The sequence below is a fragment of the Hypanus sabinus genome, chromosome 1 (assembly GCF_030144855.1).
Source record: "Hypanus sabinus isolate sHypSab1 chromosome 1, sHypSab1.hap1, whole genome shotgun sequence".
In the NCBI taxonomy this organism is placed as follows: Eukaryota; Metazoa; Chordata; class Chondrichthyes; order Myliobatiformes; family Dasyatidae; genus Hypanus; species Hypanus sabinus.
This window is the reverse complement of record NC_082706.1, coordinates 182,651,065-182,668,376: the sequence shown is the minus strand read 5'-3', so window position 1 is coordinate 182,668,376 and position 17,312 is coordinate 182,651,065. Positions and strand designations below refer to the sequence as shown.

Here is a 17,312-nt window from a genome sequence, read left to right as displayed (position 1 = left end):
CAGGAACTGAGTCAGCTTTCAATTGCGTCACTCACTGAGTTCCTAGCAGGGAAACAATGGTAGATGTGATCTTTCTCAATAACTGAAGCGAAGTGTAACTCTATTAAGATTTTAGAATCAGGAATGTTCTTCATCCAGAAAAAGCACATGAGAATTCTTTTTATTTGTAATTTATTTTTTATTGCAGTTCATCATCAAATTTTAATGAAGAAAAAACATCTGTATCTTAGGAACCTTCTTCACTGACAAATAATGCGAGAACAGAAATTGGACAGAAAAAGTGTCCATGTCACTGATTTAATGTGCAGCATTATTTTCTGAGGGGGTGGGCAAACAAAATCATCTCCAATGTAAATAAGTTCCTTAGATTGAGAAACAAATTATATTTCTTACCACAGCCTATGCAATGAGCTAAAGTAATCTGTATTAACAAAAGCTAACATTTTTCACAAATTGTGTAATATAATCTGATTGAAACTAGTAAACAGAAAACATTTTAATTTATATTGCCTTATTCTGAAAATGTCCAAAGTGCTTGACAATACACTTCAAAAATAATTTATTGACTACAACTGATTCATATATATTAAGAATGAACAAACAAAAAATGAAATAAATAACTAATTCATATTTTTAATAGTACAGTTTTATGAAAAATTTATCAAGAACATACACAGGAATAATATTCCTTCTTTGAATACTATCATGAAAAACTTAGCTTCGTACCTACAGCAAATGCTCTGGTAGACAATTGGCTACATGTTGCTGTTAAAATGTCAGTAGTGCTAGTGCTACCAATTCTTATTTATGCAAATAATGCACAACTTCAAGCAAATGGCAAAAAAAATGCTGCCAAAAATGTAATGATCAATATTGCCCCAATACTGAATGCACTGAATAAAAGAAAGTTGCTCTGCTGCACAATATAAAGTAACTGAACCGGCAAAGAAAATTTAACTTGTTCGTTTCATTCTTAGCATCCTTTAAGACATTAGGAAAATTAATTCCTGCTCATCAGCTGGAAAGTTTAATAATGCAAATTCTTACTTTATTTACTTTTCCTTTTGTGTTTTCCCCTCTTTACTTCTTTACGATTCTTTCCCAGAATCTGTATGAATCATCAATTCTTATTATGCTTTTTCCTTAACCCACATGTTGTTTATTTCAAAATCCTTCTGTCTGTTTCCGGTATTATTTGGCTGCTCTTCTGTTCACTCAAAGCCCCAGGCATTCAATGCAGTCATCTCACCAACATCAACCTGCCAATCAAGAAGTTTAAAACTCTAAAAATTCAGGATAGATACAATCCAAAGATATACCCCTTCAGCAAATAATGAGAAACTTCATTACTAAAACAGAAAACTTGTTATTACATAATTCCCACAGTACCTCTCCAATGTGTTACTTTAAAGTAAAGTAAGGTAAAACTGAAGTACAGGCAATCCCCACGTTATAGTTGCCTGGGTTATGGAAATTCACCATTACAGAATTCAAAAATCACAATACAAAATTATGAGATACAATATAAATTTAGCCCTAAAATAAATCATGTGAAAAAAAACACTGCAAATTTATTTTGTATATCTTGTATTTTTTGACATGTGTGTAGTGGATGTCAAATGCTTAGAAAGCGGTGACAGGATCAGAATAGGTAGAAACCTTGTGGGTAGAGTTAAGAAAATGCAAGGGTAAAAACACCCAGATGGGAGTTATATACAGGCCTCCAAAAGGTAGCTAGGATGTAGGATAGAAATTGCACTGGGAGATAGGAAAATCATGTAAAAATGGCAAAGTTGCAACAGACATGGGGACTTCACTAAGCAAGGAGATGAGGAAAAACAGGTTGGCTGTAGATCCCAAAAGAGAGAATTTGTAGAATGCCTACAAGATAGCTTTTTAGAACAACTTGTGGTTGAGCGCACTAGGGAAAGGGCAATTTTGGATTGGGTGTTGTGCAGAGAAGCAGATTTGATTAGGGAGCTGAAGGTAATGGAAGCCTTAGGAGACAGTGATCATAAAAAGATAGAATTGCCTCTGCAGTTTGAGAGGGAGAGGCTAAAGTTAGATAGAACATTTATACAGTGGAGTAAAGAGAATCACAGAGATATGAGAGAGGAACTAGCGAAAGTTGATCGGAAAGGAATATGAGCAGGGATTACAGCAGAACAGCAATGACTGGAGCTTCTGGGAGAAATTTGGAAAACACAAGATAGAAACATTCCAAAGATTAAATTTTCTAAAAGGAGGATGAGGGAACCATGGCTGACAAGGGAAGTCAAAGACAGCATAAAAGGAAAATGGAGGGCATATAACAAACAATAGTGTGAAGTTAGAGGATTGGGAAGCTTTAAAAGAAAACCAGAGGGCAAAGAGTGGGAATAAAGGGAGCCTTAGGCATTAGCAATGATCTTTCAAAAGTCTGGCATGGTTCCAGACAAATGGAAGATAGCAAATGTCACTCTACTATTTAAGAAAGGGGCAAGGAAAAAGGAAATTATAGATCTGTTAGCTTGACATCGGTGGTTGGGAAGTTGTTGGAGTCGATTGTCAAGGATGAGGTTACTGAGTACCTGGAGGCATATGACAAGATAGGCAGAACTCAGCATGGTTTCCATGAAGGAAAATCCTGCCTGACAAACCTAGTGCAACTTTTTGAGGAAATTACAAGTAGGCTAGACAAGGGAGATGCAGTGGATGTTGAGTATTTGGATTTTCAGGAGGCCTTTGACAAGGTGCCACACGAGGCTGCTAAACAAGAGCCATGGAATTACGGGAAAGTTACATACATAGATAGAGCATTGGCTGATTGGCAGGAAACAGAGAGTGGGAATGAAGGGATCCCATTCTGGTTGGCTGCTGGTTACCAGTTACCATAGGAGCAGGGATGTGTGTTGGGGCCACTTCTTTTTACGTTGTATGTCAATGATTTGGATTATGGAATAGATGGCCTTGTGGCTAAGTTTGCTGATGATACAAAGATAGGTGGAGGGGCCGGTAGTGCTGAGGAAGCAGAAAGTCTGCAGAGAGACGTGGATAGATTGGGAGAATGGACAAAGAAGTGACAAATGAAATACAATGTTGGAAAGTGTATGGTCATGCACTTTGGTAGAAGAAATAAACTTGTAGACTATTATTTAAATGGGGAGAGAATTCAAAGTTCTGAGATGCAATGGGATTTAAAAGTTCTCGTGCAGGATACCCCTAGGGTTAACCTCCAGGTTGAGTCGGTGGTGAAGAAGACAAATGCAATGTTGGCATTCATTTCTAGAGGAATAGAGTAGAGGAGCAGGGATGTGATGTTGAAGCTCTACAAGGCACTGATAAGACCTCACTTGGAGTACTGTGTGCAGTTTTGGGCTCCTTTATTTAAGAAAGGATTTGCTGACGTTGGAAAGGGTTCAGAGAAGATTCACTAGAATGATTCTGGGAATGAGAGGGTTAACATATGAGGAACGTTTGACCGCTCTTGGACTGTACTCCTTGGAGTTTAGAAGAATGAGGGGGGACCTCATAGAAACATTTTGAATGTTGAAAGGCATGGACAGATTGGATGTGGCAAAGTTGTTTCCCATGGTGGGGATGTCTAGTACGAGAGGACATGACTTGAGGATTGCGGGGCATCCATTCATAAAAGAGATGTGATAAAAAAAATTTAGCCAGAGGGTGGTGAATTTGTTGCCACGGGCGGCAGTGGAGGTCAAGTCATTGGGTGTATTTAAGGCAGAGATTGATAGGTATCTGAGTAGCCAGGGCATCAAAGGTTATGGTGAGTAGGCAGGGGAATGGGACTAAATGGGAGCATGGATCAGCTCATGATGAAATGGTGGGGCAGACTCGATGGGCCGAATAGCCAACTTCTGCTCCTTTGTCTTATGGTCTTTTCTAGTTGGCTGCCTGTTCCAAGGGAAAAGTGTTCCTTGGTGTTCCAAGGGAAAAGTGTTGCAGTCTTTTCTTTTCATGTTATATACCATTCATTTGGATGACAGAATAGATGGCTTTGTGGCCAAGTTTGTGGAATGGTGCTGTAGCAACCACCTTGCATTCAATGTCAGTAAGACGAAAGAGCTGATTGTGGACTTCAGGAAGGGTAAGATGAAGGAACACATACCAATCCTCATAGAGGGATCAGAAGTGGAGAGAGTGAGCAGTTACAAGTTCCTGGGTGTCAAAATCTGAGGATCTAACCTGGTCCCTACATATTGATGTAGTTATAAAGAAAGCAAGACAGCAGCTATACTTTATTAAGAGTTTGAAGAAATTTGGCATGTCAACAAATACACTCAAAAACTTCTATAGTTGTACCATGGAGAGCATTCTGACAGGCTGCATCACTGTCTGGTATGGAGTGGCTACTGCACAGGACCGAAGGAAGCCGCAGAAGGTTGTAAATCTAGTCAGCTCCATCTTGGGCACTAGCCTACAAAATACCCAGGACATCTTTAGGGAGTGGTGTTTCAGAGAGGTAGCGTCCATTATTAAGGACCCCCAGCACCCAGGGCATGCCCATTTCTCACTGTTACCATCAGGTAGGAGGTACAGAAGCCTGAAGGCAGACACTCAGTGATTCAGGAACAGCTTCTTCCCCTCTGCCATCCGATTCCTAAATGGACATTGAACCCTTGGACACTACTTCACTATTTTTTTAACATATAGTATTTCAGTTTTTTTGCATGATTTTTAATCTATTCAATGTATGTATACTGTATAAAGTATACTAAATAAGATTTACTTATTTGTTTATTATTATTATTACTTTTTTTTCTTCTAGATTATGTATTGCATTGAACTGCTGCCGCTAAGCTAACAAATTTCACATCACATGCCGGTGATAATAAACCTGATTCTGATTCTGACAATCGATGAGAAGGAAACAAAAGAAATAGTAAGGGGTGGAAAATGGCAGTGTGACTTACATATATAGACCACCAAGCCTTATTGGTAATGTAAGGCATTGCATAAATCAGGAGAATAGAGGTCTATATTCATACAATAATCATGGGGATTTCAATCAATCTAAAGATTAGGACTAGCAACTAGCAGTAATAGTTGAAACCCATTTTTTACTGGGTATTTCTAGAAATGGCTCGCTAGCCCCTCGTTAACAGCCACTGGACTCCATGTGGACTCCATCTTTCTCAGGCTCCATATGTCCAGGGTGTAAACGACTTTTGTCCCACCAAACCTGTGAGACTGGGCTGTCTCGCCCACCCAAACCCCAGTTCGTGTGACGACTGTATGATTCGCTGCCCCACGCGATCACACATTGGCGTGATCGCACACTCCAAACAATTATAAAGGGAGTATATTTATGAACGTTAATTTAACCAAAGAGTTAGTAAAGAAAAGAAAGAAAAACAAACGAGAAGAGTCCATCATAATTAAACAGTCAAGTGTGCGCAGGTTGAAGCTCAAATCTTCCAAAATCCATATTCAGCGATCCTCGGCAGACCTTCATGCCTTGCACTCCATCGAATCACACATTCCCACCAGATCAAATCCCACAGCCAGCTCTCTCCTACTTCTTCTCTCCTCATCTCCTGCCGAACAAAGACCTCAACCAACCTGAATGTCCCTCACAAAAACCCCTCTCCCATCATTCTCTAGAACCTTCTCCCAGTTCCACCATCTTGATTGGATGACACACATTCCTAATGTCCCTCATCTTTAACGGTAGCCCAAACAGGCTGAACGCAGGACAGACTGCTCTTACGGAACTCCTAAAATGAAATACCTACAGCATCACAGTAAAAACGAGGGCTTTACAGTCTCCACCCCCCACCAAAAGTAGTCATGTCCTCATGACTTTGAAATCTATCAACCCTTCATAAACAACACAGTCTTTTCAAGGAATTTCGTGATGTCAGGACATCAAATCCATATGTAAATGGTAGTGACATATCTTACTAGGGTGATAGGCTCAACACTCTGTTCCCCCAGTACAACATAGACCAGCCTATATGGGGGCTTCCTGACTCTTTGAGACTTCCTTACCCCATCTTCTACTTATTCAGTCTCGGACATTTCTTGTCCTCTTAAAGAAGCTCCATTCCTCCCCCCCCCACCCCCCCAAACAGTACTCGTGCCTTCTGGCAACTCAAGTGCCTCAGTCACTTGATTGATCTCAGCTTCATCCACCAATATCTTGGGGCCCAGTTTCCCTCCAATGTCCAACCACAAGCCTGCCTGCCCACTGCTAGTCCCACCCCCGTTACATCTGCAACAACATAGGGAGGTTTGGGAATCTCTTTGTCAATTACTGGGGAGTTTGCATAGGGTAACATGTAGCATTCCCCCATTTCCTCATCCTCTGTCCATACAAAGTTCAGTGGTTAAGTCCTTTCCGGTTCTCTCCACCGTGGGGGGTGAATCTCACTGAAACCTATCAAAGAAAAAGTGAATGTGGATTGGATGTTTTGTAAAATGGGGGAGTCTAGGACCAGGAGGTACAGCCTGAGAATGGAGGAACACCAATTTAGAAAAGAGATGAGGAGGAATTTCTTTAGTCAGAGGGTAGTGAATCTGTGGAATTCATTGCTACAGACAGCTACAAAGGTCAAATTATTGGGTACAGTTAAAATGGAGGTTGGTAGGTTCTTGATTAGTCAGGGTGTGAAATGTCACAGGGAGAAGGCAGGAGAATGGGGTTGAGAGTGAACCAGCCATGATGGATTGGCGGAACAGACTCAAAGGGCTGAGTGGCCTAATCTTCTGATGTGGCTTCACATTATGGAAGATCTTAATAAAGCCTTTGTTCTTGGAATGCAACATGCCTATAACTTTCTAACTCATCTTAGAATCCCACCGAAGGCAAGATTCTGACCCTTAACAGACACTGTTTTGTTCATCCCTGTAACTGCTTGGCTTTCTCCTCTAGTCCTTTCTCTAAGGTTGCCATTTGTTCTTACAATATGGTGGCCCTTGCAGGGAAAACAGGATGAAAAGACCGTGAAGCACCATGGCAGGATATATGTGCAATCTGAGATTAGTACAGAGAGGTAGCAGAATGGTGGGAAAAGGGAAAATGAAGAATAAAGGGAGAAGGGATATGGAAGATAGAGTTCAGGAAGGAGTACATGGATAGACTGAATTAGGTCAGTATTAAGGAGGAGGAGGTGGTAGATGTTATGATACACATGAGGATTAACAAATCCCCAAGTTTGCATGAGATCTATCCCAGGTGCTACGAGAAGCAAAGCAGGGAAGAGTGAGGCCCTAACTGAGACTTTTACATCTTCTGAGCTGCATCTTACCGTTCCCTGATACAAGAAGCACAGCAGAGTTAAACCAGGAACTACAGGGCAGTGAGCCTTCTGTCAGCAGTAAGGAAATTATAGAATATTTATAAAATGTTAATGGATTGGAGTTATGCTCATTTGGAAAGGCATAGTTTGATCAGGTATATTAAGTACGGCATTGTGTGGGGTAAGACCCTACCTCACTAATTTAATTGTGTCTTTTGAGGAGGTAACCCACAAAAGTTGATGAAGGCAGGGCAGTAGATGTTGTCTATATGGAGTTTAGTAGAAGAATAGTGTATAGTTTTGGGCGACAGTGGCTATATTTTTTTAGGAATTTGAGGAGATTCGTTTTGTCAACAAAAACACTTGTACATTTTTACAGGCAGAGCTTAGGAGGGTTATGGCACCTAATGGCAACTCCTTTGCTTGCATCTTCGGAAACAGCTCTATTTCCATCTTTAATATTTCTATTTTTCCCTTTCAGGGTTCTTCTGAAGACCCTGACCTGGAGTTACACGCTGACTACGGTTCTTTGCGGGAATGGGACCCGCTCTCGGGGATACAACAACAACCGACCTTTGTTGTTCAGCCTAAGAGTCCAGCTCGGATTCGGAAGCATGATCTCAAGGCTCTGGAAACGGGTGGATCGAGGGTCGGTGTCACAACAGGAGACCTGTTTGTTGTTGGGGGAGTCAGAATATCTGCAGTTGTGTGCCCAGTTTTTTTTGGGTACAGAGCTCGAGAAAAGTGACGTTGTGGACTTCTAACATCAGAAACCAGCAAGTTGTTTGTTATGTCTCCCCGCTCGCTGGAAAAATGGAGACACCTCTTTCTCCTGTATTAGGGAGAGAGAGAGAACCCATGGTATGTCAAATACTGGGTGAAACGTGAAGTCTTTGGGCTAACTGCAGGTTGATGTCTTTGTTGTTGCTTTGCTCACTTGAGTGCTCGGTGGCCTTGTCGATGCTTTTTTTGGCCAGTGGGGGGAGGGGGGGATTGTTGCTTGCTGCTGCTTATGGGCGGGGGGGGGGGCACATATAACTGTCATTCATTCTTTGGGGCACTCCTCTGTTTTTGTGGATGTTTGTGAGGAAAAAAAAAGCATTTCAGGACGTATATTGTATACATTCCTCTGACGTTAAATTGTATTTTTAAACTTCTGTGATGTACCATGGAGTGCATTCTAACTGGCTGCACCATCATCTGGAATGGGGAGGGGTGGCTTCTGCACAGGATCGAAGTAAGTCGCAGAGAGCTGTAAACTTAGTCAGCTCCATCATGGGCACTAGCCTCCATAGTATCCAGGACACCTTCAAGGAATGTTGCCTCAAAAAGGCAGCATCCATTATTACCACCTAGGAATGCCTTGTTGTCATTGCTACCATTGGGAAGTAGGTACAGAAGCATGAAGGCACACCCTCAATGATTCAGGAACAGTTTCTTACCCCCCCCCCCCACCATCGGTTTTCTAAAGTACATCTCCAGCATGATATTCAAGTTTGCTGATGACATCTTTGTATCCAAGATACAACCACAACAAACAGGAGGGAGATTGAAAATTTGGCTCAGTGATGTCATAACAACAACCTCTCATTCAATGTCAGCAAGACTAAGGAATTGAAAGTAAACTTCAAGAGAGAGAAACCAGAGGTCCATGAGCCAGTCCTCATTGAAGGATCAGAGATGGAGAGGATCAGTAACTTTAAATTTCTGGGTGTTACTGTCTCCAAGGACTTGTCCTGGACCCATCACATAAATGTAATTGCCAAAGAAAGCACAACAGTGCCTCTACTTCTAACCCAGAGATTCAGCATGTCATCAAAAACCTTGACAACCTTCTATACAGCGGCATGCAGAAGTTTGGGCACCCCTGGTCAAAAGTTCTGTTACTGTGAACAGCTAAGCGAGTAAAAGATGACCTGATTTCCAAAAGGCATAAAGTTATTTTAAACAAGCTTACTTTTTTATTTCCATCTTTTACAGTTTCAAAATAACAAAAAAGGAAAAGGGCCTGAAGCAAAAGTTTGGGCACCCTGCATGGTCAGTACTTAGTAACACTCCCTTTGGCAAGTATCACAGCTTGTAAACGCTTTCTGTAGCCAGCTAAGAGTCTTTCAGTTCTTGTTTGGGGATTTTTGCATATTCTTCCTTGCAAAAGGCTTCTAGTTCTCTGAGATTCTTGGGCCGTCTTGCATGCACTGCTCTTTCGAGGCCTATCCACAGATTTTCGATGATGTTTAGGTCGGGGGACAATGGGGGCCATGGCAAAACCTTCAGCTTGAGCTTCTTGAGGTAGTCCATTGTGGATTTTGAGGTGTGTTTAGGATCATTATCCTGTTGTAGAAGTCATCCTCTTTTCATCGTCAGCTTTTTTTACGACAGTGTGATGTTTGCTTCCAGAATTTGTTGGTATTTAATTGAATTCATTCTTCCCTCTACCAGTGAAATGTTCCCCATGCCACTGGCTGCAACACAAGCCCAAAGCATGATTGATCCAGCCCCGTGCTTAACAGTTGTAGAGGTGTTCTTTTCGTAAAATTCTGCACTCTTTTTTCCTCCAAACATATCTTTGCTCATTGCAGCCAAAAAGTTCTATTTTAATTTCATCAGTCCACAGGACTTTCCAAAATGAATCAGGCTTGTTTAGATGTTCCTTTGAACTTTTTGAAAAGAACTTTTTATTTTTACTTTTGCACTACTTCTCTACTTTATTTAAAAATACATATATTTACTATAATTCAGTTTTTTCAATTAATATGTATTGTTGCCCCACAGTAAACAAATATCACCATATGTACCAATGAAATTAAACCTGATTCTGATTCTACCTAACTAAGAAAGGGTGTATCTGCCAAAAAGCAAATGCAGTTAATATTCATTAACCTGGTTACAGGGATGGTGGGTTTGGCATATTGGTGAGATTGAGGTAGAGTGGGACTGTTTTCTTTAGAGTTTGGAGTAGTTCTTTTCTGCATTATCCTCAGTAATGATGAACTGCACTAATTCAAAACTGATCTTTCACCATGCACATGAAAGCTTGGAATACCCTCCCCACATCTGTTAACTTTCAAATTTACTCTTGATTGTGAATCTATGCTGTATTTTCTCATTGGCAATTACATCCTTTCTTAGTGAAGTAGACCAAAACTATACACAAAACTACAGTTGCGGTCTCGTCACGGCCCAAGCAGCTAAAGTCCAGAAGAATGAGAGCAGGCCTCATTAAAATGTAGACGTTTTTTTTAAAACGGCCTGACAAGCCAGGTGCAGAGATGTTTTCTCCCAGTGACCTGCACCTCTTATCCAAAAATCTGTCTATGTTATCTTAAAACTATTCAAAGATTACATTTATAAGACCATTTGATGATGAGAGTTCCAAAGACTCATGCCCTCAAAAGTGGGTGACATATTACTTTTAATCAGTGACCCACAAGGTCTCCCACAAGGAATCCTCCTTCCCACATCTGTCCTGTAACTATCCCTGAGTATCTTATACGCTTAAATCAAGATGCCTCTCACTCTTTTAGATTCCCCGCCTGTTCAATCATAATAGTCGCCAATAGGTGGCACGGTAAGGCAGTGCTTAATACCCTGTGGAGGGTAATCTAAATGTTCACGTATTTGGTGAAAAAATCAAGTAGGAGTCATTGCTGCTCCTCATCACTGAGCGGAAGGAGGAAAGAGGTGTTCCACCTCTTCGACCACTCATTTATAATTTAGTGAGGGGTTTTAACAAATCAGTAATTGTGTGGTTTGTGATTTATTCCTGAAAATGCCTATTGTTAGATGAATATTTACAGTTTGTCAGTGTCAACAATGCAATAAATTGAGAACTATAATTCATTTAAATATTTATCTTGCTGGGATCTTCTGCATTTGTCTCTGAATCTCCTTTTCACATTTTCTTCCTCTCTTTTATCACATATATCAAAAAATATGTAAGTGAAAGCCCGATGCTTTACTACATTTCTTTTAAAGCTGAATTCTGAAAGAGTAAGTACATTTAACTATACTTACAGATATGTAGTCCTACAAATTTCCATCAACACATAGCATTGGACATAAATACATAAAAGTTTTCCACTGTATCACAGTAATTAATCTAGATTTCTGCCCATGATTACTGAAATTAGCCCACTCAAGGTTTTTGCTCTAATAATCTTTCACTGCAGACTCAGAAGTTAAAGTTCACATCTAGAACTTACACATAATGTAAAAATGAACCACAAACTCTTTAGACTTGGGCACAGTACAAAATACTTACATTTTATAATAGAAAATTATTAGCAATAGGAATTAAAATTAACAATGAATAATTTAGTAAAGGAGATTTAGAATGCCAATTGTTAAAACAGGGCTAGAATAATAACAAATATTAAATGATTTGTGACTTTGCAAGTTTTGCAAAGTAGTTTCAGCACAAAAGTGAGTAAGAGGAATCAATGGATAATGCCACAGTACCATGGTAAATAGATGTGGCATGGCAAAGGATTGGAGGACAGTGATAGAGGAAGAATTTTTCCACTGAGGCCAGGGAAGAAAAAAACCAGAGGACATGGGTTAAGGGTGAAGGGGGAAAAATTTAAAGGGAACATTGGGAGGGCTTCTTCATGCAGAGAGTGGTGGGAGTGTGGAATGAGCTGCAAGATGAAGTGGTGAATGCGGGCTCACTCTTGAAAGTTAAGAAAAACTTGTACAGGTATATGGATGAGAGAGGTTTGGAGGGATATGGCACAGGTGCAGGTCAGTGGGACTAGGCAGAAAAATGGTTCGGCACAGCCAAGAAGGGCCAAAAGGCCTGTTTCTGTGCTGTAATGTTCTATGGTTCTGAGTAGGATCTAATAGCAGTTATGGAGTGGTACTGATATGAAACGTGATGGTGGAAGAGGAGCTGATCAGTGATTTTAAAAGGATGTTGGCTCAACAGCTAAGGGAAATAAACTCACAGGCCTACAAGAATATAGAAATTGGGACTGACTGGATTGTTGTACAGAGATCTGGCATAGACGATGGGCTGAATGGCCACCTTCAGTATTATACTGACTGATTCTATACCTAATAATTAGAAATAATTAGTAATCTCAGAGTAATGAATGTTCTGAGAACAGTGATCATAATGTGGCAGAACTTTATATTTTGTTGAAATGAACTTAAATAATAGATGAAGAGCAAGTTGGAAAATCAGATTAGAAAGGTATGACAGCAGATGAGCAGTAGTGGATACAAAGAAATATTTCATAATTGTTAATGAACTTACAGTATATTGAGAAGAGAAGATTATTTGAGATCTGTTGCTAAAGTTAAGAATAGCATAACAATACAAGTTTTATAATACTGTAAAGAGTAATTATAGGCCTGAGGATTTGGAGAAATTTAGAAAAATAAAATATCAAGTAAGATAAAGAACAAATTTCTGCCCAGAATCTATCAAGAAATATAAACAGATTATAAAAAGGAAGAAGGTAGCAAGAATTTATGTTTCTTTGAAGTCTAGTCAGAGTTATTTGTGAGACAGAAGGATGTGGTAGATTCATTACATCCTCTTTGCAATAAAAATACAAAAGCATAATGAAAGCTTACAAAAATAGCAGGTGATCAAAAAGGGCAAAATACATTTTGAAAAAAATAAATTCACTAGAGGGAAGTATTAAAAAAATTAATGGTCAAGATTGGTATAGATTTTGTCTTGTTGAGTGCAAGTCCTATCCTCTTCAATGTTTCAATGAATGAGCTGACAATAGTTGAATGTTTGGCCTCTGAGCATTTGGAAACTGGAAAATTATCTCCAAATAGCAGCTTGATAATTGAGACTTCGCATACTTAGTTCTGGGGTGTAGTTGCAACCTCAAGGCACTGGAACACTATCACCATGCTGCAATGCAAAATCCTTCCAATTCACTGGAAGAACACGATTCCTGACTGCCTTCCAAGAAGTTGTTTTGTCGTGAGAAGAGATTACCAAGTTCTCCAAGGAGGAAGATGATGAGGGAAAATGTAGAAGAGAGGGACAGAGCATCTAGCTATTGCTATTCTGGAAACACAATACAAAAATCATATATAGCAAAGGCAAATGTAATGTTGTGTAATTGAGGTGGAGTACAAGAGTCTTGCTATAACTGCTATAACTGCTATAACTGTGCAGGGTTTCGGTGCAGTCATGCTTGGAGTTTCCTGCACAGTTAAAGTTTCCATACTTAAAGTTAGGATATATTTGTAGTGCATTGATTCTCAGGGTGAGAATGCTGACGTACAAGATTGGGAAGAACGGCACTGCAATCTCTGGAGTTTAGAAGAACAAAGTTGTCACACTAAAACACAGGTTTCTGAGTGGACTTGATAAGGTCGATGCTTTCTCTGTTGGGGTTAACCTAGAACAAGTGAGCAGAGTTTCAGAATAAAAGGTCAAGTATTTCAGTGAGATGCAGAGACCTGTGAACTTTGGGAAGTCTCTTTCTTCCAGACAATTGTCAGTATTGAGGCATTGTCCATGCAGTGGTCATTTTATTGGGTACATCTGTAGAAATCTAATCAGCCAATCATGTGTCAGCAACTCAATGCATAAAAACATACAGACATGGTTAAGAGGTTCAGTGTTGTTCAGACCAGCAGAATGGGTAAGAAATGTGATCTGAGTGGACTGATTGTGGTGGTAGATGGGATGTCTTGACTATTTCAGAAATTGTTGATCTCCTGGGATCTTCATGCACAACAGCCTCTGGATGTAGGGTTCCTAACCTGGGTTTCACAGAACCCTCGGTCCATGGCATAAAAAAGAAGATTGGACACCCTTGCTCTAGAGTTTACAGAGAATGGTGCAAAAAGCAAAATAGGTCCAGTGTGCAGCAGTTCTGTGGGTTAATGAGAGAGCTCAGAAGAGAATGGCCAGACTGGTTCAAGCCGATAGGAATGTAACAGTAACTCAAACAACCATGCATTACAATAGTTGTGTGCAGAAGAGCGTTTACGAATACACAATACATCAAACCTTGAAGTGGATGGGCTATAGCAGCAGAAGACCTAATAGGAGGTCCTAATAAAGTGGGTACAGAGTGTATTTTCAAGACTAAAATGGATTTTTGGACAATAAGAATAAAGAGTTATGAGAATCATGCCAGGAAATAGTACTGAGACCAAAGAATATAGCAGCTCTAGTGTTATTGAAAGACTGGGTTAGCTGGGGGAATGCACTGTCTATTAATTTAAGACCTAAAACAATAGTCTTCCAAGTGTGCAGCCTTGTCAGTGGCAATAAAGTTGATGACAATTGTAACCCATAAACACAAGAGATTCTGAAGATGCTGTAAATCTTGAGGAATATACACAGAGTCAGAATCAGAATCAGGTTTACTATCACCGGAATAGGTCATGAAATTTGTTAACTTTACAGCAGCAGTATAATGAAATAAATGAAAAATAAATACAGAAAAAAACTGAATTACATTAAGTATATATAACTATTAAATAACCATATAATCATATAACAATTACAGCACGGAAACAGGCCATCTCGGTCCTTCTAGTCCATGCCGACGCTTACACTCACCTAGTCCCACTGACCCACACTCAACCCATAATCCTCCATTCCTTTCCTGTCCATATACCTATCCAATTTTACTTTAAATGACAATACTGAACCTGCCTCTACCACTTCTACTGGAAGCTCATTCCACACAGCTACCACTCTCTGAATAAAGAAATTCCCCCTCGTGTTACCCTTAAACTTTTACCCCCTAATTCTCAAATCACGTCCTCTTGTTTGAATCTCCCCTACTCTCAATGGAAAAATAGTTAAATTAAAATAAATGGTAAAAAATGACAGAAATAAAACAGTAGTGAGGTGGTGTTGATGGGTTCAATGTCCTTTCAGAAATCAGATGGCAGAGGGGAAGAAGCTGTTTCTGGATTGTCGAGTGTGTGACTTCTGTACTTCCTTCCTGATGGTAACAATGAGAGGAGGGCATGTCCAGGGTGGTGGGGGTCCTTAATGACGGACGCTGCCTTCCTAAGGCATTACTCCTTGAAGAGGTCTTGGATACTACAGAGGCTGGTACCCACGATGGAGGTGACTAACTTTACAAGTTTCTGCAACTTACTTTGATCTTCTGTAGTAGCTGCACTCCCCACCCCGTACCAGATGGTATTGGAGCCAGTCAGAATGCTCTCCACAGTACATCAGTAGATGTTTGAGTGTTTTTATTAACAAATCAAATCTCCACAAATTCCTAATGAATTATAGCTATTAATCTTACTTTCTTTATAGCTGCGTCAATATGTTACGTCCAGGTTAGGTCATCAGAGATACTTATACCCAGGAACTTGAAATTGTTCACTCTTTCCATTTCTGCTGAAGTATGAGAGGAACAATTATAAATTCCTATAGCAGAGTTTCTTCCAGTCAGATACTAAAGTTTACAATCATTGAAGTCAAGCAATTCGCATTCTACATGCACAGTGCTATCTAATGGTGAACTTAAATAAATACAAAGGGCGTGATATAGGGTTGGGAGGTGTTGAATCATTTTGGATACAGCTAAGGAACTGCAAGGGTTAAAAGACTCTGATGGGAGTTGTACACACACCCCAAAACAGTAGTGAGGCTGGAGCCTACAAATTACAATGGGAGATAAAGTGCCTACAAGTTGGCTTTTTAGAGCAGCTCTTAGTCAAGCACTCTAGAGGATCTGGATTGGGCGTTGTGCAATGAATCAGAATTGATTAGGGAGCTTAAGGTAAAAGAACCCTTAGGGGTAAGTGATCATAATATGATCAAATTCACCCTGAAATTTGAGAAGGAGAAGCTAAAGTCGGATGTGTTCGCATTACAGTGGAGTAAAGGGAATTACAGAGGCATCAGAGAGGAGCTGGTCAGAACTGATTGGAAAAGAACACTGGAGGAGATGGCAACAGAACACCCCAAAAAAAGGAAATAATATTCTAAAGGCAAGATAGTACAACCATGGCTAACAAGAGAAGTCAAAGCCAACATAAAAGCCAAAGAGAGGGCATATGATAGAGCAAGATTAGTGGGAAGTTAGAGGATTGGGCAGCTTTTAAATAGCAACAGAAGGCAACTATAAAAGCCATTGTAAAGATGGAATACAAAAGTAACTAGCCAATAACATTAATGAGGATACCAAAAGATTACTTCAGATACATAAAGTGTAAAAAGAGAGTCACGAGTAGATTTTGGACCGCTGGAAAACAATGCTGGAGAGGTAGTAATGGGGGACAACAAACTAGCAGATGAACTGAATAAGTATTTTGCATCAGTCTTCACTGTGGAAAACACAAGCAGTAGGTTGGAAATTCCAGGTATCAGGAAGCATGAAGTATGTGAAATTACCATAACTGGAGAAAACGTTCTTGGGAAACTGAAAGGTCTGAAGGTGCAAAAGTCACCTGGACCAAAAGGGATACACACTGGAGTTCTGAAAGTGGCTGCTGATTGTGGAGGCATCAGCAATGATCTTTCAAGAACTACTAGCTTTTGGAATGGTTCAGAAGACTGGAAAATTGCAAATGTCACTCCACTCTTCAAGAAGGGAGAGAGGCGGAAGAAAGGAAATTATAGTCCAGCTAGTCTGGTTGGGAAGATATTGGAGTTGATTGTTAAGGATATGCTTTTGGGTTACTTGGAGGCACATGATAAAAAAGGCAAAAATCAGCATGGATTCTTTATGGGAAAAGTCTTGCCTGACAAATATGTTGAAATTCTTTGAAGAAATAACAAGCAGGATAGACAAAGGAGAATCTGTTGATGTTTTGTACTTGAATTTTCAGATGGCGTTTGACAAGGTGCCACACATCAGGCTCCTTACAAGTTATAAACCCATGATATTACAGGAAAGAGTTAACATGGATAAAGCAGTAGCTGTTTGGCAGGAGGCAAAGAGGGAGAATAACGGGAGATTTTTCTGGCTGGCTGCCAGTGACTGGTGTTCCACAGGGATCTGTGTTGGGACTGGTTCTTTTATGTTATATATCAACGATTTGGATGATGGAATTGAATGCTTTTTGTAAAGTTTGCAGACGATATGAAGATACGTGGGGGGGGGGGGCAGATAATTTTGAGGA

General features: G+C 40.0%; 1 protein-coding gene across 1 annotated transcript in view; it reads right to left on the bottom strand.

Annotated features, from left to right (window-relative positions):
- The window catches only part of LOC132383142 (ATP-binding cassette sub-family C member 9-like), a 113,774-nt gene extending 112,554 nt beyond the window's left edge, over positions 1–1,220 (bottom strand). The window contains exon 1 of the mRNA XM_059954028.1: positions 1,048–1,220. The gene's annotated coding sequence lies outside the window, so the exon portion shown is untranslated. The remainder of the gene's footprint in view (positions 1–1,047) is intronic.
- Between the last annotated feature and the right edge of the window lie 16,092 nt (positions 1,221–17,312).